Genomic DNA, 21,053 nt, shown 5'->3' on the forward strand with positions numbered 1-21,053 from the left:
GGCAAAAATTTCCTAGGATATAAAAAACATGATATATAAAAGAAAAAATTGATAAATGAGATTCCATCAAAATTTAGAACTTTAAATGACATCATTAAGAAAATGAAAAGTAGTCCTTAAACAGACCATATTTATAATTCATATAACCTATGACCAGAATATATAAAGAACTCTTACAGCTCATTAATAGACAACCCAATTAAAAAGCAGACACAAAAAGATGATAAATAGCCAGTACAGCACAAGGAGAGGTGTGCAATACTAGAATCAGAAAAATAGTAATCAGTACAATAACAAGATTGAATTATACACTCATTAGGGAGATGAAGTTGAAAGTTTTAAAAGAACAAATGTCAGCTTAGGTGTGAACCAGTTAGTACTTTCTAATACTGCTAATGTGAATGTAAAATGACAAAAACATTTTGGAAAACAATATAGAAATTTCTTGTATTACTGTTAAGAACCAACAATCCTCTTCTTAAGTTTTTACTTGAGAAGAATGAAAACACATGTTCACAATAGATTTGTACATACAAGTAGACTGTCCCTTATCTGAAATTCTTGGGACCAGAGTGTTTCAGATTTTCATTTGAAATCCACTTGATCTGCAAAGAGGATAGCTACTCCTGCTTTTTTTAAGGGGGCGGTCCTGTCACATGGAGTAATGTTTTCCACCCTTTAACTTTCAGACTATGAGTTTCCTTTTGAATTAAATGTGTTTCTTGTATGCAGCATATTGTTGGATCTTGCCTCTTGACCCATTCTGTCAGTCTATTTCTTTTGACTAGTGAATTGAGACCATTAACATTGATGGTTATAATTGATACATATTGACTTATCATTGTCATGACTTTTTCTGTTTGTTGGATTCTCCCCCTTTGTGTTTAATTTCTTGTCATGCCCAATGGATTCATTCTGATGGACTTCCTGGGCTTCTGATCCTCATTGTCTTTTCCTAGAATATTGTCTAAAAATTTTTTATAGTGGTAGTTTGGTATTCATGAAGTTCCTAAGGTGCTGTTTGTGATGAAAGTATCTTATTTCTACATCCATTTTGAAAGATAGTTTTGCAGGGTACGTCAATCCGGGTTGGAGGCTGTTTTCTTTTAGGGCTTGAAATACATCACTCCAAGCTCTTCTTGCCTAGAGGGTTTGCATTGAAAAGTCTGCTATGATTCTGATGGGCTTTCCTTTGTATGTGATTTGGTTTTTTTCTCTAACTGCTTGTAGAACTTTGTTCTGTTGGGTTTCTGGAATCTTAACTATTATATGCCTATGTGTAGATTTTTTTTTTTTTTTGATCAAGGCTACTTGGAGTCCTATATGGCTCACTTATCTGTATGTCAAGTTGTATTTCCCTGCTTGAGAAGTTTTCTGCTATCACTTCTGTGAAGTTTTTTCATGTTGTCTGCACTCTGTCCTGTTTCCTTGTTGACTCCAATCAGTCTTATGTTATTCTTCTTTGCATCATCTAGCAGCTGCTCGATTGATTTCTTGTGGTCCCTTACAATTTTAAAGAAATTTTTCTTTTCCTGATAACTAAGTGCAATCTTATCTTCTATATCTGAAATTCTGTCCTCACATTGGCTCATTCTGGTGTGTAGACTTTCAGTGGAGTTTTTTATCTCCTGGAAATCTGTTTGCATCTGTTTTATGGATTCCATTTGTTTCCTATGTTGGGGTTCCATTGTGTTCCTGAGCCGCTCTCTAGATTTGTTAATCATGCCTTGCACTATGAGCACAATCTCTGCTGTTATCTGAGAAATTATTTCTGATTTCATTTTTTCTAGATCTTCTTTTGTTGCCAGTTCAAGGAGTCCAGGTGGTTGAGTATCAGAGTGTTCCATCTCGTTTCCCTTTGGGGTTACTGTAGGTGATCTGGAAGTCTGGTTTGAGACTTGTTACGTGTCTTCTTATTTCCACAGGGGAAGGGGTGCCACTGGCACTCATGCAGCTCACCTCCTGTGTGCTGGGGGGTTGTTACAGTGGTCGGGAATCCTCCTATTGTGCGATGGGAGCAGCTGACCTCCTGTGTGCAGGCAGAGGTCAAGGTGAATTCTTTTGTGTTTGAGTAGCTGATTCTTTTATTTTTAATTTTTATTTTATTGGTACAATTTAGGTATACAATATAATTACATTCATCATTGGAAATTTGCACCTTTATATAATCCATCTTGGTTCTTATTTTTCCTCCTTCCTCTGCCTTCCCTTGAACCCCTACATCCCTCCTTATTTACAAAGACTTTGTTTCAATTTTTTTCATTTTCTCATGTTAATTCCATTCCCTTCTTTCCTTTTCCCTACCTCCCACACTTCCCCTTCCCCTTTGCACCTTTTCTTCCTATTTCACATTATCTATTATACCTTTTAGTCTTTACTTACACTTTCAGTTTCTCACACTAGAGAAACAATTTGGTATTTACACATGTGTGTCCTATTTATTTCACTTGAGAGTATCATTTCAATGTGGATCCATTTAGCTATAAATGTCTCTAATTTCTCATTTTTTATGGCTGAGTAGTAAACCATTTTATTAAAAAACCACATTTTATTTATCCAGTCTCCAGTTGATGGGCATTTGGGCTGCTTCCACGTTTTAGCTATTACATATTGTGCTGCTATGAACATAGGTGCACATATATCACTGTGGTATCATTCTTTCATTCTTTGGGGAAGATACCCATCAGGGAAATAGCTGGGTCAAGTGGGACTTCCAGTCCTTGTTCTTTGAGGTATCTCCATACTGATTTCCACAGTGGTTGCATCAGTATACACTCCCACCAGCAGTGGAACAGGGTTCCTCTTTCCCCACAGCCCCACCAGCATTTGTTTTTGGTTGATTTCATGACAGTAGCCACTTGTTCTGGAGTGAGATGGAATCTCAGCATTGTTTTCATTTGCATCTCTCAAATGACCAGTGATGGTGAACATTTTATATATGTTTATTTACTATTTCTACTTCTTTGTCTGAGAAGTGCCTGTTCATTTCAGATGCCCATTTTTGGATTGGGTCTTTAAATTTGGGAGGTCTCATTTTTTTAAGTTCTTTATAAATTCTGATAGTAGACCTTTGTCTGAGAAAGAGCAGGTGAAGATTTTTCCCCACATTGTGGGTTGTCTTTTCACACTGCTGGTGGTTTCTCTTGCTGTGCAGAAGCTTTTTAATAAGAAGAGATCCCACTTGTTGATTGTTTGTGCTAGTTCACAGACAACTGAGGTTTTGTTCATAAAATCTTTTCCTACACCAGTGTCTTCAAGAGTTCCACCTAACCTCTGTTCCAGCTGCTTCAGCATTTCTATTTTAATATTTAGATCTTTAATCCATTTTGATTTTAGTTTAGTGCATGGTGAGAGATATAGGTCTTGTTTTAATCTTTGGCAAGTTGAAACCCAATTTTTCCAGCATCATTTATTCAAGAGGCTATCTTTTCTCCAGTGAGGGTGTTTGGCTCCTTTATTGAAGATAAGATGGCTGAGTGTGTCTAGAGTTGTTTCTGCATCTTCTAATCTGTTCCATTGGACAACAGTACCATGCTGTTTTTATCACAGTAGCTTTGTAGTATAGTTTCAAGTTGGGGATTGTGATTCCCCCTGCCATGGTTCTGTTACCTAGAATTGCTGTTGCTATTCTGGGTCTCTTCTTGGTCCAAATGAATTTTTGGATTGTTTTGTCAAGGTCTGTGAAGTATGGTGCTGGGATTTCAATCAGGATTGGATTGAATCTATATAGCAGTTTTGGAAGTATGGCCATTTTTACTATGTTGATCCTTCCCACCCAGGAGCAGGGCATGCCTTTCCATTTTTTGATATCATTTTCAATCTCTCTTTTCAGAGTGCTATAGTTTTCAGAGAAGAGGTCCTTGATTTCTTTTGTTAGATTGATTCCTAGGTATTTGAGTTTCTTGCATACTATTATGAAAGGAATTGTTTGCCCTATTTCTGTCTCAGTGAGTCTGTTGTTCGGGTAGAGGAAAGCTATTGATTTTTGTGTGTTGAGCTTGTATCCAGCTACTCTACTGAATTTGGTCATTAAGTCTAGAAGACTTTTGGAGGTGTTCTTGGGGTCTTCTATATAGAATATCATGTCATCTGCAAATAATGACAATTTGACTACTTCATTTCCTTTCTTTATTCATTTTATTTCTTCCTCTTGTCTAATTGCTGTTGCTAATGTTTCCAAAACTAGATTGAGCAAGAGTGGTGATAGTGGACATCCTTGTCTTGTTCCTGATTTTAGTGTGAAGGATTTCAGTTTTTGACCATTTAGTATGATATTGGCTGTTGGTTTTTCATAGATGGCTTTTATCAGATTGAGGTAGAGACCGTCTACTCCAAGTTTTTGTAGGGTTTTTATCGTAAATGCATGTTGGATTTTTTTGTATGCTTTTTCTGGATCTATTGAGATGATCATATGGTTTTTATCCTTGACACTATTGATATAGTGTATTACATTGATTCATTTGCATATGTTGAACCATCCCTGCATCCCTGGGATGAATCCCACTTGGTCAGGGTGGATGATCTTCTTGATGATCTTCTGCATTCTATTTGTCAGGATCTTATTAAGGATTTTTGCATCTATGTTCATTAGTGAGATTGGCCTATAGTTCTCTTTTTCAGTTGGGTCTTTCTCTGGTTTGGGGATCAAGGTGATGCTTGCTTCCAGAAATGAATTCAGGAGTATTGCTTCCCTTTCAATTTCATTGAAGAGTTTAAACAGTAGTGGCAGTAGTTCCTCTCTAAATGTCTTGTAGAATTCAGCACTGAAGCCAACAGGGCCTGGGCTTTGCTTAGTTGGTAAGTTTTTAATTATGTTTTCAATTTCATTGATTGACATTGGGTTGTTTAGAATTTTTAGTCTTCATTCAACTTTGGTAATTCATAGGTATCTAGGAATCTGTCCATTTCTTCTGTGTTTTCCATCTGATTGTCATATAGGTTCTGGAAGTAGGTATTGATGATCCTCTGGATTTCTGCTGTATCTATTGTACCTTCACCTTTTTCATTCTAATTGCATGGATTTGGGCCTTTTCTTTCCTTTTTCTGATAAGGTTCGCTAAGGGTTTGTCTATTTTATTTATTCTTTCAAGGAACCAACTCTCAGCTTTATTGATTTTTTTGTATCATTCTCTTAGTCTCCATTTCATTGATTTCTGCTCTGATCTTTATAATTTCCTCCCTTGCATGAGCTTTGAGTTTGTCTTGTTCTTCTTTTTCTAGAAGCTTGAGGTTGAGCATCAGGTTTTTATTTGGGCTTGTTCTGTTTTCCTAATATAACTATTCATTGGTAAGAATTTTTTGTAAGATTGCTTTTATTGTGTCCCATAGGTTCCTATATGTTGTGTTGTCATTGTCATTTAATTGAAGGAACTGTCAGATTTCTTTTTTAATTTCCTCTGTGACCCTTTGGTTATTTAGAAATGTGTTGTTTAATTTCCATATGTTTATGAAATTTTTGTGGTTTCTTTTGCTATGGATCTCCAATGTCATCACACTATGGTCTGATAATATACAGGGGATAACTTCAATTCCTTTGCACTTACTAAAACATGTTCTATGAGTGAGTATGAGGTCTATTTTGGAGAATGAAAAGAATGTGTATTCTGATTTTGTGGGGTGGATCACTCTGTAAACATTTGTTAAGTTCATTTGTTCAGGAGTTTGATTGAGTTCTGGTATTTCGTTGTTTATTTTTTGTCTAGTTGATCTATTTGTGACAGTCTGGTATTGCGGTCCCCCACTATTATTGTATTAATGCTTATTTGATTTTTCATGTCTGTTCATATTTGTTTTATATAGTTGGGTGCACTAGTGTTTGCTGCAAATATGTGTATGATTGTCATCTCTTCTTGGATTGTTCCCTTTACAAGGATGTAGTGTCCTTTGTCTTTCTTAATCAGTGTTGGTTTGAATTCCACTTGATCTGCAAAGAGGATAGCTACTGCTGCTTTTTTTTTGGTTCCTGTTGCATGGAGTATTGTTTTCCACCCTTTTTCAGTCTGAGTTTCTTTTTGAATTAAGTGTGTTTTTTGTATGCAGCATATTGTTGAATTTTGCTTCTTGACCCATTCTGCCGGTCTATTTCTTTTGATTAGTGAGTTGAGACCATTAACAGTGATGGTTATACCTGAAACATATTGACTTATCATTGTCATGACTTTTTCTTTTTGTTGGATTCTCTCCCTTTATATTTAATTTCTTTTCATGGTAGATGGAGACATTCTGCTTGGATTCCTGGGGTTGTGTTCCTCATTGTCTTTTCCTAGGATGTTATCTAAAATGTTTTGGAGTGCTGGTTTGGTATTCATGAAATTCCTAAGGTGCTGTTTGTGATGAAAGTATCTTATTTCTCCATCCATTTTGAAAGATAGTTTTGCAGGGTACATCAATCTGGGTTGGAGGTTGTTTTCCTTTAGGGCTTGAAATATATCAGTCCAAGCTTTTCTTGCCTTGAGGGTTTGCATTGAGAAGTCTGCTGTGATTCTGATGGGCTTTCCTTTGTATGTGCTTTGTTTCTTTTCTCTAACTGCTTATAGAACTTTGTTCTTCTATTGGGTTCTGGAATCTTAAAAATTATATGCCTATGTGTAGATTTTTTTTTTTTTTGATCAAGGCTAGTTGGGATCCCACATGCCTCACTTACCTTTATGTCAAGTTCTTTTTCCCTACCTGGGAAGTTTTCTGCCATCCCTTCTGTGAACAGTTTTTGAAATTTCATCTGTACTCTCTCCTGTTTTTTCATTGACCCCTATCAGTCATATGTTATTCTCCTTTGCATCGTCTAGCAACTGCTGGATTGATCTGTCATGGTCCCTTAGAATTCTGAAGCAGTTTTTATTTTCCTGTTCACTAATTGCAATCTTATCTTCTTGTTATTCTTCTTTGCATCATCTAGCAGCTGCTGGATTGATTTCTCATGTTCCCTTATAATTTTGAAGCAGTTTTTATTTTCCTGGTCATTAATTGCAATCTTATGTTCTATATCTGAAATTCTGTCCTCACATTGGCTCATTCTTCTGTGTAGACTTTCAGTGGAGTTTTTTATCTCCTGGATATGTGTTTGCATCTGTTTTATGGATTCCATTTTTTTCCTATGTTGGGTTTCCATCATGGTTCTGAGCTCCACTCTAGATTTATTAATCATGTCTTACACTATGAGCACAATCTCTGCTGTTATCTGAGAAATTATTTCTGATTTTATTTTTTCCAGATCCTCTTTTGTTGCCAGCTCAGTGAGTCCAGGTGGTTGAGTATCAGAGTATTCCATCTCGTTTCCCTTTGGGGTTGCTGTAGGTTATCTGGAAGTCGGGTTTTGAGACTTATTTACATGTCTTTTCATTTTTTTTTTCTTAAATTCTTTTACTGGTACATTTTAGGTATACAGTACATTTACATTTCTCTTTGGGTGCTTGTACCTGTACATGATGTGTCTTGGTTCTCATTTTTTCCCCATTACCTGTGAGCCCTTCACCCCCTAAAGCCTTCCCTATTTACATACTTCATTTCCAGTTTTTTTTCTTTTCTCATAATTTTTCCTTTCCATTCTTTCCTCTCCCCTTCCCCTCCCACCACCCCTACCCCTTTGGACCTTTTCCTATTTCAAAGTATGAATTATTAGTTATTAATCCTTTTAGTCCTTATTTACACTCTCAGTTTCTTACACTAGAGAAACTATTTGGTATTTACACATGTGTGTCTTATTTATTTCACTTAAGAGTATGGCCTCAATACGCATCCATTTAGATATAAATGACTCTAGTTTCTCGTTCTTTATGGCTGAGTAGTGCTCCATTTTATAAAAAACCCACATCTTCTTTATCCAGTTTCCAGTTGATGGGCACTTGGGCTGTTTCCAAGCTTTAGCTATTACAAATTGTGCTGCAATAACCATGGGTACACATATATCTCTGTGGTATGATTCTTTTAATTCTTTTGGGAAAATACCCAGCAGGGAAATAGCTGGGTCAAATGGGATCTCCAGCCCTAGTTCTTTAAGGTGTTTCCACACTGATTTCCACAGTGGTTGCACCAGTCTACACGCCCACCAACAATGGAGAAGGGTTCCTTTCTCTCCACACCCCCACCAGCATTTGTTATTGGTTGATTCCTTGATAGCAGCCATTCTTTCTGGGGAGAGGTGGAATCTCAGTGTTGTTTTCATCTGCATCTCTTGAATGACCAGTGATGTTGAACATTTTTTCATGTTTATTTGTTGCTTTTACTTCTTTGTCTGAGAAATGTCCATGCATTTCAGATGCCCATTTTTGAATTGGGTTTTTGAATTTGGGGGGGTCCGATTTTTTTCAGTTCTTTATATATTCTTGATAGTAGTCCTTTTGTCTAAGGTACAGTGACTAAAATTTTTTTCCCACATTGTAGATTGTCTCTTACCTCTGTTGGTGGTTTCTCTTGCAGTGCAAAAGCTTTTCTATAAGATGAAATCCCAGTTGTTGATTCTTTCTGCTAGTTCCCGTGCTACTGAGGTTTTGTTCATAAAGTCTTTTCCTATGCCAATATCTTCAGGAGTTCTATGTAACTTATCTTCCAGCAAGTTTAATGTTTCTGTCTTAATATTTAGATCTTTAATACACTTAGATCTCAGTTTAGTGCATGGTGATAGATATGGGTCTAGTTTTAATCTCTGACAGGTTGAAATCCAGTTTTTCCAACACCATTTATTAAATAGGTTATCCTTCCTCCAATGAGGGTGGTTGGCTCCTTTGTCAAAGATGAGGTGGATGAGTATGTCTGAAGTTGTTTTTTGCATGTTCTAATCTATTCCACTGATCCTCGGGTCTGTTTCTTTGTCAGTACCATGCTGATTTTATCACAGTAGCTTTGTAGTATAACTTCAGATTGGGTATTGTGATACCCCCAGCCATGTCTCTGTTGCCCAGAATTGCTTTTGCTATTCTAGGTCTCTTCTGGTTCCAAATGAATTTTTGGATTGTTTTCTCTAGTTCTGTGAAGTATATTGTTGGAATTTCAATCGGCATTGCATTAAATCTATATAGCAGTTTTGGAAGTATGGCCATTTTCACTATATTGTTTCTTCCCACCCAGGAACAAGGTATGTCTTTCCATTTTCTTATATCCTCCTTGATCTCCTTTTTCAGGGTGCTGTAGTTTTCAACATAGAGGTCTTTTGCTTCCTTTGTTAGAGTGATTCCTAGATATTTCATTTTTTTGGATGCTATTGTAAAAGAAATTATTTCCCTAATTTCTCTCTCAATGAGTCTGCTATTTGTGTATAAGAAGGCTATTGATTTTTGAATGTTGACTTTATATCCAGCTACTCTACTGAATCTGTCAATTAAGTCCAGAAGTCTGTTGGTAGAGTTTTTTGGGTCTTCTATGTAAAGTACCATATAGTCATCAAATAATGACAGTTTAACTTCTTCCTTTCCTATCTTTATTCCTTTTATTTCTTTCTCTTTTCTAATTGCTGTGGCTAATGTTTCCAGAACTACATTGAACAGGAGTGGTGATAGTGGGCATCCTTGTCTTGGTCCTGATTTTAGCTTGTAAGTTTACAGTTTTTGACCATTTAGTATGATGTTGTCTGTTGGTTTTTCATAGATAGCCTTAATCAGTTTGAGATAAAGACCTTCTATTCCAATTTTCTGTAGGGTTTTTATCATGAATGGGTGTTGGATTTTGTCAAATGCCTTTTCTGCATCTATTGAGATGATCATATGGTTTTTGTCCTTGGCTCTGTTAATATAGTGTGTTACATTTATTGATTTACATATGTTGAACCATCCTTGCATCCTTGGGATAAATCCGACTTGGTCAGGGTGTATGATCTTCTTGATGACACTCTGTATTCAGTTTGCCAGTATCTTGTTGAGGATTTTTGCATCTATGTTCATTAGGGAGATTGGCCCTTAGTTCTCTTTTTGGGTTGGGTCTTTCCCTGGTTTTGGAATCAAAGTAACACTTGCTTCCAGGAATGAATTTGGAAGCCTTGCTTCCGTTTCAACTTCCTTGATGAGTTTAAAGAGTAATGGCATTAGTTCTTCTTTAAATGTCTTGTAGAATTCAGCAGTGAAGCCATCAAGACCTGGGCCTTTCTTTGTTGGTAAATTTTTTATTACATTTTCAATTTCACTCATTGTAATTGGAGTGTTTAGAAGTTCTATATCGTCTTCATTTAACTTTGGCAATTCATACGTATCTAGGAATCTGTCTATTTCTTCTGTGTTTTCTATTGTATTAGAGTACAGGTTCTCAAAGTAGGTATTGATGATCCTCTGGATTTCTACTGGTTCTTTTGTGACTTCCCCTTTTTCATTCTTAATTGCATGGATTTGAGTCTTTTCTTTCCTTTTTTTGATAAAGTTGGCCAAAAGTTTTTCGATTTTATTAATTCTTTCAAAAAACCAACTCTTTCATTTATTACTTTTTTGTATCATTCTCTTAGTCTCCATTGCATTGATTTCTGCTCTGATCTTTATAATTTCCTCTCTTGTGCGGGCTTTGGGTTTGTCATTCTCTTCTTTTTCTAGGAGTTTGAGGTTCTGCATTAGATTATTTACCTGAGTTATGTCTGCTGTCCTAATATGGGCATTCACTGCTATGAATTTCCCTCATAGAACTGCTTTCATTGTGTCCCGTAGATTCCTAAATGTTGTACTGGCATCATCATTTACTTGTAGAAACTGTCTAATTTTTTCTTTAATTTTGTCTGTGACCCATTGGTTGTTCAGGAGGGTGTTATTCAATTTCCAGGTGTTTATTGGAATTTTTTCAGTTTCTCATGTTATTGATCTCCAATTTTATTGCACTGTGGTCTGATAATATACAGGGGGTAATTTCAGTTCTCCTGCATTGACTTAGACATGTCCTGTGAGCTAGCATGTGGTTTATTTTGGAGAATGACCTGTGTGCAGCTGAAAAGATTGTGTATTCTGATTTTGTGGGTGCAACACTCTGTAAATATCTATTAAGTCTATTTGTTCAATAGCTTGGTTCAGTTCTAGAATTTCTTTGTTATTTTTTTGTATAGATGATCTGTCTATTTGTGACAGCGGTGTATTGAGGTCCCCCATTACAACTGTATTAGTGCTTATTTGGTTTTTCATGTCCATTAATATTTGTTTTGTATAGTTGGGGGCATTCATATTTGGTGCATATATATTTATGATTGTCATGTGTTCCTCTTGGATTGTTCCCTTCACAAGGATGTAATGACAATCTTTGTCTCTCTTAATTAGTTTTGGTTTGAAATCTACTTTGTCTGCAAATAAGATTGCTACCCCTGCTTTTTTTCTGGGTTCCTGTCTCATGGAGAGCTGTTTTCCATCCTTTTACTTTCAGTCTATGAATTTCTTTTTGAGTTAAGTGTGTTTCTTGTCTACAGCATATTGTTGTATTTTGCTTCTTAATCCATTCTGTCAGTCTACATCTTTTGATTGGTGAATTGAGGCCATTAACATTGATAGTTATAATTGAGAGATATTGACTCATCCTTGTCATGGTGTTTTACTGTTGTTGGCTCTATTTCTTTTTCCCCCTTTCCCTTTAGTTTGTTACCTTGTCTTGTGGCTTCCCTCTGTTGAGCCCCATGGAGTTGTGACCTTTGTTGCCTTTTTCTAGGATATTGCTTAGAATTGTTTGGAGTGCTGGTTTGGTGTTCATGAAATTTCTCAAGTGTTCTTTGTCATGGAAGTATCTAATTTCCCATCAATTTTGAAAGATAATTTTGCCGGATACAACAGTCTGGGTTGGAAGTTATTTTCTTTTAGGGCTTGAAATACTTCACTCCAGGCTCTCCTTGATTTGAGGGTTTGTGCTGAGAAATCTGCCATGATTCTGATGGGCTTTCCTTTATAGGTGATTTGTTTCTTTTCTCTAACTGCCTGGAGGATTTTGTTCTTCTGTTGGGTTTCTGGCATCTTGACTATTATATATCTAGGTGTAGATTTTTTTTTTTATCATGGCTGGGTGGAGTTCTGTATGCCTCACTTATCTGTATGTCCAATTCTCCTTCTCTGTCTGGGAAGTTTTCTACTATTACTTCTGTGAACAGTTTTTTTATGTACTTTTTTCTTAATGCACTTTTTAAAAAATTGTACTTTCTCCTGTTTTTCATGGAATCCTATCAGTCTTATGTTATTCTTCTTTGCATCATCTAGCAGCTGTTAAATTGATTTCTCATGGTCCCTTTCTATTTTTAAGAAATCTCTGTTTTCATGGTCTTTCACTGCAATCCTGTCTTCTATATCTGATATTCTATCTTCAGATTCTCTTAATCTGCTCTGCTTGCTTTCAATGGAGTTTTTAATCTCCTGAATATCTGTTTGAATCTGTTTCATGGTTTCCATTTCTTTCTTATGCTGGGCATTCCTGGCTTCCAGCATGTTTCTGAGCTCATCTATTTTTTTTTTCAGTTTCTGTTCTAGAGCCTCCAATCATGTCTTTCACTCTGCTCACCATCTCTGTAGTTATCTGGGAGATTATTTCTGCTTTGAATTTTTCTAGAGCCTCATTCATCTGTTTTGTTACTTCCTGTGCTATCAGTTCAGTGTGTCCAGGTGGTTGATTATCAGACTTTTGCACCTCATTTCCCCCAGAAATTGCCTTTTGTGGGGTGGAAGTCTAGATCTGTGACTTGCTAAAATGCCTTCTCATTTTTGTTTTTGGTACTGTCCCTGGTTTAGTTCCTGGGTTGATATTATGAAGTTGTTTATTGTAAGTATCTTTGTTGATCTATTTAAAACCCTTATGGAATGATTGCTTTTCAGAGGTCTCTACCAGATATAGCTGGTCTTTAGGTTTTGAGTCTCTAATGACTCTGAGGCTATCTCATTTTCATTATACCAGAAAGGAAAACGGTTTAGATCAATCACGACATCTTAGCCCAAGTCATACAATCAGCAACACCATAGCATCAAACACCTCTTAAAGAATGACAATTTGTGGTAGTTATTAAGCTATCACCTTTACAAAATAAAGGGCCTCCTTCAAGGTGTGTCTCTGCTGTCACAATAGACAACGTGGGCAGCAGTGTGCAGTTATAAGTCAATGAGTCTCAGTAAGCTAGTCCCAGACCTGTGAGATTCAGGCAGATTTCTGGTTGCAAGTCCCAAATTGAGCTCCCTGTCCTCCTGCAGGGTTGCACTCTGCAAGTTTCTACTGCAGGTTTCAGCTGCTTTTCCCCTGAAGAAAATCCAGTTCTGATGGGAGCTGATAATGCCTCCAATTTACCAATCACGGTGGTCTGGTGTGCCTTTATTGCAGAGATTCCCTTCACTTTTCCAGTGGGCTTGTTTTCATCAGGGAGCCTGAGACAGGCACACTCTCTGTTGTTCACTCCTGGAACTCAGGACAATGGCTTTTGTCCCCCTGTGCCTCTGCAGTGTGTAATCAAGTAGCACAGCCAAAATGCCAGAACCCGGGGTGGGGGGGGAGTATGGTTGGAGGCGCCCGTGTGGCCCAGCAGTCAGCTGGTGGGCCTGCCCGGGGGGCGGTCCTCCTCACCCTGTCCTGGTGGCTGGTGGAAAGCTGGTAGAGCAAGCAGGAGCAAGCAGGTCTCGGTCAGCCTGCAACCGCCCGGCCCCACTCCACGTGTCTTCTCATTTTGATGGAGGTGGGGGGAGGGTGCTGTTGGCGCCTGAGGCTCACCTCCTCTGTGCTGGGAGCAGTGGTACATTGGCCCAGAAGGCCTTTCCTTTGTTCTAGGAGTGGTGGAATGGTGGCCCGGAGGCCCCTTCCTCTGGGCTGGGAGCGGTGGAAAGGCAGCCGTGAAGCCCCTTCTTCTATGCTGGGAGCAGTGGAATGACAGCCTGGATGCCCCTTCCTCTGTGCTGGGAGTGGTGGAACCAGGTAGCTGATTCTTTTATTTACCAAGACTGCTATTGTCAAGTCAACTCTGTAATGGATTGAGCCATGTTCATTGCTCCCTGTCCTCTTCAGCCTTCTACCTTTCCCTTGTGATAGACTGGGAGGGATGACAGTAGACCGTAACTTCTATTGCAGTAGGTATAACTACTACTCATGTCACAAACTGACTTCCATCCAGGCTCAAAAATTCCTTCTACTGTATGCTTCGTAGTTCATGCATCTTTTGTCTTAAACATACTGCATTCGTAAGAATAACCCATATTTGAGACTGCCATGAGTTTATGATATATATATATTCATATTCTTCCAGTTAAGTAAGAGCTGAGAAAAAGTACATAATTTTTTTCTTAAAATCATTGCTAGCTAGGCATTGAACTCTGGGAGACCGAGGCAGGAGGATCACAAATTCAAACATAGCCTGGGCAATTTAGTTACTTCATGAAATCCTGTCTTAAAATAAAAATAAAAAATGAGGCTCAGGATGTAGCTTGGTGTTAAGGTCCTGGTTTCAATCCCCACTACTCCAAAAAAAACCCAAACCCAAAACAAAACAAGTCACTGCTTCTGGGAATAATGGCTCCTATAGAATCTATAGGGAATTTCTTTGTTTATATTAAGTCTCAAATTTACTTCAATCCCCTTCCATGGTTTCACTGACTTTTTTGGGTGCATGTGCCAGTTCCAATAAAGTCAACTGTTATGATTTGGTTGTAAATGTTCCCCCCAAAGCCTCATTTGAGAATAGGTGGGGCTCTTTCAGAGGTGCGTGAATTTAAAGTGTGTGATACTAGATTAAGGGTGTGTGATTACTAAATCAGTCCACTGGCCCTGCCCTAATCCAGGTAGCCTGGATACAATATAAGGGACAGAAAGAGGCTGGTCTTGCCCTTTGCTTGCTTGCTTTGCTACCTTCTGTTCTCCATGAACTGTTTCTCCTCTGCGATGCCTGTCTGACATGCCACCCTGCCTTGGAGCCAGCCAATTATTGACTGAAACCTCTGCAAACTTTAAGCCAAGTAAACCTCCCCTCTTAACTTTGGGTATTGGGGGTTTGGGTGTTGGGTATTTTGTCTCAGCAATGAGAAATGTAACTAAGACACCAAACATAATTACAGAGGATGTGTTTACAGAGGGATAGAGGCATAAATGGGGGGGATGTCATAGGAGTCACATTTAGTAGAATGAATGTCTGTGGTTTTTGAAATCACTAAAGATCATAACAAATGGCATGTTTCTTATGACTATCCAGGCAATGTTTTAGAGTCTTTGTTCCTTTACTGGTAGTGAATAAACAGAGACATAATCAGGATCAATTTTGTAACATCCTACAAAGATGCTATGGGGACCAAAATAGGACAAACTAAGCATGACAGCAACCCTATAAGGGCACTGACTGAATGGCTTCTTTGCTCAATAGTTTCATACTTATCAAAATGTAGTATGCTTTCTAGAATTCTCTGATCAACTGCTGAGTTCTGATCTAAAAAAGACTCAGAACTACTATTTTATAAGCCTTTAGACCTACATTTCCCAAACTATGTTCTGAAGGCCACTTCTGTCCCAGTTTTCTGCTGGCTTGTTAAACTGTACTTTCCAAAGCACCACTTCAAAACTATTGCGTCTGTTTTGGGGTGGGGTAAAGGATCTTGTATTTAAAAAAATGATCCCTAGGTCCACCTGAGGAGACCCACAAGTTCTGTGGGGGGACCACAGCCCTCCCGGAGGAAGGCGGCCCTTGGGAACTTTTGCCGGAGGCTGGACCTGTGAGAAGTGGCTGAAGGTGAACCCCCAGCAACAGCCCATGGTCATGACAGGGACCGACAAGGAGCTGAGTGACCTGCTGGAGTTCAGTGCGAAGTTTTCCCCACCAGTTAATAGTGGGAAAACCAGACCAATGACACTGGAAGCAGTCAGTTCAGTGGATCAGAACTCAGAAGATGATGAAACACTTTCCACCTTTCTTTATGAAGCCAGAATTAACCTGATTATGTAAAGCAGACAAACAGTAAACAATAAAGGAAGGACAAAGGAAAAGAAAACTATGGACCAATTTACCTCATGAACATATTGCAGAAATCCTAAAAAAAAAATAGCAAATTAAATTCCACTATTCATAAAAGGAAAAATCATAATCAAAACAAACTACAGCCAACATCATACTTAATGGTGAAAGAATGAAAGCTTTCTTCCATGAACAAGAACAAAGCAAGAATGTCTACTCTTTGTTTTGTTTTTTTGTTTTTGGTACCGGGGATCGAACTTGGGTCCTTGCATCTGCGCAGCAGGTGGTGAAACCACTGAGCTAAATCCCCGGCCCTAAGAATGTCTACTCTTAACCTCTGTCCCAGTTCAGTATTTTACTGGAAAATCCTGGTCAGCATTAATATGGCAACAAAAGGAAATGAAAGAGGAGGAGATTGGGAAAGAAGAAATAAAACTGTTTCCATTGACAGACAACGTGACTGTCCCAAAGAATCTTCAAAAACCTAGAATTTAGCAAGGTCACAGGATATGAGATACACACACACACACACACACATCCCCATCCCAGTCTTAATTCTCTATACATTTGGCCCTCCTTTCTTCAGGTTCATTGTCTGCAGATTCAACCAACCATGGAGTAAAAATATGAGAAAAAAATTGTGGCTGAACTAAGCATGTGTCAGAACTAAGACTTTCGTTGTCATATTCCCTAAGGAATATACTATAACAATTATTCATATATCATTTACATTGTCTTAGGTATTATAACTAATATGGAGATGATTTAAAATATATAAGAGGATATATATATGTTGTATACAAATACTATGCCATTTTTAAAGGAACTTGAGTATCTGTGGATTTTGGTATTTGTGCAGTTTCCTGGAACCACTCTCTTGTGGATACTGAAAAATCACTGTCTAGCAAGGTATAATAGGAACATGAAATAATAAGTACTAGTTAAAGTAGTTCCAAAGGAGCATACACTTAGGTATAAATAAAACATACATGCACACTTGATCTGTATGCTGAAATCTAAATAGTACTGAAGGAAATCAAAACAGACCTAAATGTAAGAGTATATACTATGTTCATATAAAAACTGCCAATCCTTCCCAATTTGATTTATAGATTTAATACAGTTCCAATAAAAACTCTAGCAGTATATGGGCACAGGGAATCTGACATCAAAATTTAGATGGAAATGCAAAGAAATGAGAATATTAAAAAATTTTGGAAAATAAAAATAAAATAAAATAAAAGGATTATACTTTGTGATTTTGATTTAGTGTAATTTACAGGAAGTACTGCACTGTGAAGGGATACAGATGTCTTCTCCCCTGCCCTCCTCTGTTTTGACTCCTTTTTGTATTTTGAGGCATAGGACTGAGTAATAAACCAACAAAACATGGTTGTCAGTCAAGCATGTCATTTCTAGAGAATCATATGTAGATGATTCTCATCCAGAAAAGAAAATAAAAATGATTTGAAAGAAAAAAAATGATCCTAGGTGATTCTGTGTACCTCAAGAACTTCTAGAGAATTAGTAGTCTCACAGCAGATGACAGTCAGAAGTCACATAATATACAAAAGAGTAAAACCAAAAGCCACTGATAGGAAGAAGATTGTTGTGACCTTTCTATGAAATAAAAGAATAGGATGACAATATAAAATCATATTCATATCCTTGAATTCAATCAATAAGGTTACAAAGAAAATGCTCAGAATCAGTGCCTGTGGAATTTGACTTACTTACTGATTTGTCCGTGAAACAAAAAGGAACTTTCCAAGAAGATAACCTGGTTAGCTGTTCTGAGTGGTACACATGATCACCTTTGTACTCTTATGAGAAGCTCATCAAAGTAGATTGACCCAGACTTTGCTGAGTAATGACTGAGAGAGACCACCAGGAAAAGATCAAGAGGGCGGAATTTAAGAAGATTCAATCACTGTATAGAATGGCAAGGAACCAACTCATTTCTTATATCATATTGTTAAATAAACTGTGTGCAACAGACAAAAGGGTGGTCCTTCTTGAATTCATGTACATGGTTTTAACACTTAGTGTTCGGGTTTTTTTTTTATAATGAAAATGCTGTTTTCAACATTGTACTTGGACTATGCATGTGTTTTTTTTTCTCCATTGTATGTAAAGTATTGCTTAAAATTGAAAAAAAATAAAAAGATCAAGAGGGTGGAAATGTCTATTCTTTTTTTTCTTTTTTTGGTACTGGGGATCGAACTCGGAACCTTGTGCTTGCAAGGCAGGCACCAGAACCACTGAGCTAAATTCCCGGCCCAAGAGGGTGGAAATGAATGGAAATAATTGTTCATTGTTAGAATTAAACTCTTCTGTTTGAGGTTTCCCTACAAGGAAGGCTTTCAGGAATGTTTTTTTAAACAAAGTTCCATCTGTTAGGTATCAGCACTTGGCCTCAAACTTTTGGCAATGAGAGGTTTACAGTGCCTGCATTGGCAGCTTTAACTACCACTTATACACCATCATGTGCCTTTTGTTTATTTATATATATATATATATATAGAGAGAGAGAGAGAGAGAGACATGTATATATATAAATATATGTGTGTAAGTATACATACATATGCCTCTAATACACATGTATATAAATACCTCCAATATTCAGTTAAGTAAAATAATCTGTTTATCATAGTACTTTTGAAAAAAATGTATTTAAGAAGAGATTCCTTATACAAAGAATATATTTGGCACAAAAGTTAACTGTAAATGTCATCATATGAACATCTGTCCCTTTTCTCCTAAAGTGAATCTACTATAAATTCATTAATTTAGGTTTTTTGTCACTACTTGACAGAGGAAAAATTTTACTGCTTAAAATTTTTGAACATACAAATTTATGTATCCATTTATTTGCTAAATATTCATTGAGCATCTAGTGTATGCTAGATGGCTGAGAATGAATGTGTGAGAAGAGGGCACTTCATAGAACTTAGTATTGACTGCAAGACATAGATATTAATCAAATAAACACACTTAAGTAAGAAAGATGGCAGTCATAACCAGTGTTGTGGAAAGTGTTAGTCAAGGAGGTTACAGAAGTCTTCCCTGGAAAAACCATTTCGTATATTTAAAGAGAACTTTGGTTATCACCTTTCAGAATAATCTTTTTTTAAATTTACCTATGTAAATACATGAGGAGAGAAATTTGATTTTCAGCTATAAACTCACCTATTGAAAAGACATTTTTGGGCTTTATAACAGCCTCAGAGAAAGAAATCATTAAATTTCTCAATAGGGTGGTCCTGTTTTGCCTAGGAGCTCACCCTTCCCACTGTCTCAGAAACTTACAGTATAGATTATTCTTTTTCTGTTATGTATTTAACTTCTCCCACTCAACTGAATGCTTCCATTGGCCTTTAAACATGCTCAGGGGACTTACCCCCTTCTTTTCCTCCACTTACAGCTTTATTTCTCATCTCCTCTTTAAAGCCAAAAGGTCTGTCTTCTCTCCACTTTCTTGTCTTCTTCTCCTCCTGACTCAAATCCCCTATAATCAGGTCTCTCATTCTGTTACTGCTCTTATTGGCACTAACAAGTCGCCCATAACCAGGCATGTGTCAGACATCATGCTACTAGCCTCTTAGCAGCATTCAATTCTGTTGACCAATTACTCCTTAAAGTATTCTCTTCCTTTAGTTCTGTAACACAACACTTCTTTTGTTCCTCTTCTACTCTTTAGATATTCCTTCTCAGCCTCCTTCCCAGTCCAGTTTTGTTTATCCAGTTATTTATGCTGGAGCACTTCTCTTCATTATTTCCTGTTCCAATCTGTCCTCCAGCTCCAGTAACCACCTCCATGAGACAGCTTCTAAATACAGATAGGCAATCAGCTCCTCTCCTCTGAACTCTAGATTTACCTTTCCCATCACCTCCTTAACTACTTCCAAGGCACCTTAAATTCAGTTCATGTAAATTGAAACTCACTACTGTCTCTCCTTTGTCCCCTGCAAAAAACACTCAGTCTTTCCCCAGCATTCCCCAGCTCAGTGAACCCACCATTCAATCTGTTGCACCAGGCAGATTTGCTGTCCTCTCCATCATCCCTATCTAATCTACTTGCCCATTATTGAGGATTTTCCTTTCTCAGCTATTTTCAAATCTGTCTAACACTCTCCATAGCCCTAATGTAAGCTGACTTCATCTCTTACCTAAAATAATGGCAAAAACCTCCTCACTGAATTACTCAGGACTCTTCCAATCTGCCTCCCACACTGGCCAAAATGATCTCTTTGAAGAACAGTTATGATGGTGCCATATCTTGCATGAAATCTTATGTAGCTTCTTATAGCTCTTAGCCTAAAGACCAAACTCTGTAACAAGCCCTTCACAGTCTCAGTGGAATCATCTGTCCCAGCCTCTTCAGCTTCATCTTGCCAGTACCTTTCCACCCAGTCTCTGACTTGCCAAGAAGAATTTTTTTCAGTTCTCCATATTCACCACACTTTTTTTTTTCCCCTCACCACTGGGTTTTACAGGTATATTTTATTTTCCTGGAATTTCATTTCTGCCCTTTTCAGCTAGTTATGGTGGACCTTAGCCTTCTCTTTTTTTTTAAACATTTATCACTTAGAAAAAGCTATCAAGTATTTTATTATTTTAATCTACTTTATATACAGGTATGTGTTTGTTAACTTTGCGTAGGCTAAAACCAGCCTGTTGAAATCTTTTTAAATGAAGAGTGAGAACAGGAGGAGCAAGAGAAATTAGCATTTGCTTTTTAGCATTAGTGTAAACATGCTTCCTTTTACCTTTTATATTTGCCTTTGGCCCATTACACTGTCTCCGTGTACATGCTTCACAAAGCAGTTTATTTGCATCTCTAAGTTTCTCATTACGGGTGAACTGATATAAACAGTGTTGAATTGAACACTCATCAGTACTGAAAGCTTCCCTGTTTGCAAGAGTATAAAAAGCAGTTTCTGGATCTTCATTTACAACTTCATACACTTTTGCCGCAGGAATATGACCGTCATTCAAAATCTCTGTGTTTATTTCATCAGGTCCAAGAGCACCACTTACATTAAAATGTTTGAAATCATTGGAAATGTTCACTTCAACATTGCTCTCTTCCTCCAAATAGGCACCATCTGAAGTCCCAGTACATTCAATAGAAGATGCCAAATCCTCCAGATCATTATCCATGTTGACATTTATTATATCTACCTCTTCTATGGATTTTTGTCAG

The 21,053-nt window shown here is 37.4% G+C and overlaps 1 protein-coding gene and 1 pseudogene across 13 annotated transcripts in view; both read right to left on the reverse strand.

Annotated features, from left to right (window-relative positions):
* The window catches only part of Veph1 (ventricular zone expressed PH domain containing 1), a 297,176-nt gene that overhangs the window by 22,816 nt on the left and 253,307 nt on the right, over positions 1-21,053 (reverse strand). The gene's annotated exons all lie outside the window — the stretch shown is intronic.
* The window catches only part of LOC147825301 (ubiquitin carboxyl-terminal hydrolase 16 pseudogene), a 29,220-nt pseudogene continuing 8,167 nt past the window's right edge, over positions 1-21,053 (reverse strand).

The sequence above is a fragment of the Heterocephalus glaber genome, unplaced genomic scaffold (assembly GCF_053883595.1).
Source record: "Heterocephalus glaber isolate CG9 unplaced genomic scaffold, H.glaber_assembly_v1.0 deba00001504, whole genome shotgun sequence".
In the NCBI taxonomy this organism is placed as follows: Eukaryota; Metazoa; Chordata; class Mammalia; order Rodentia; family Bathyergidae; genus Heterocephalus; species Heterocephalus glaber.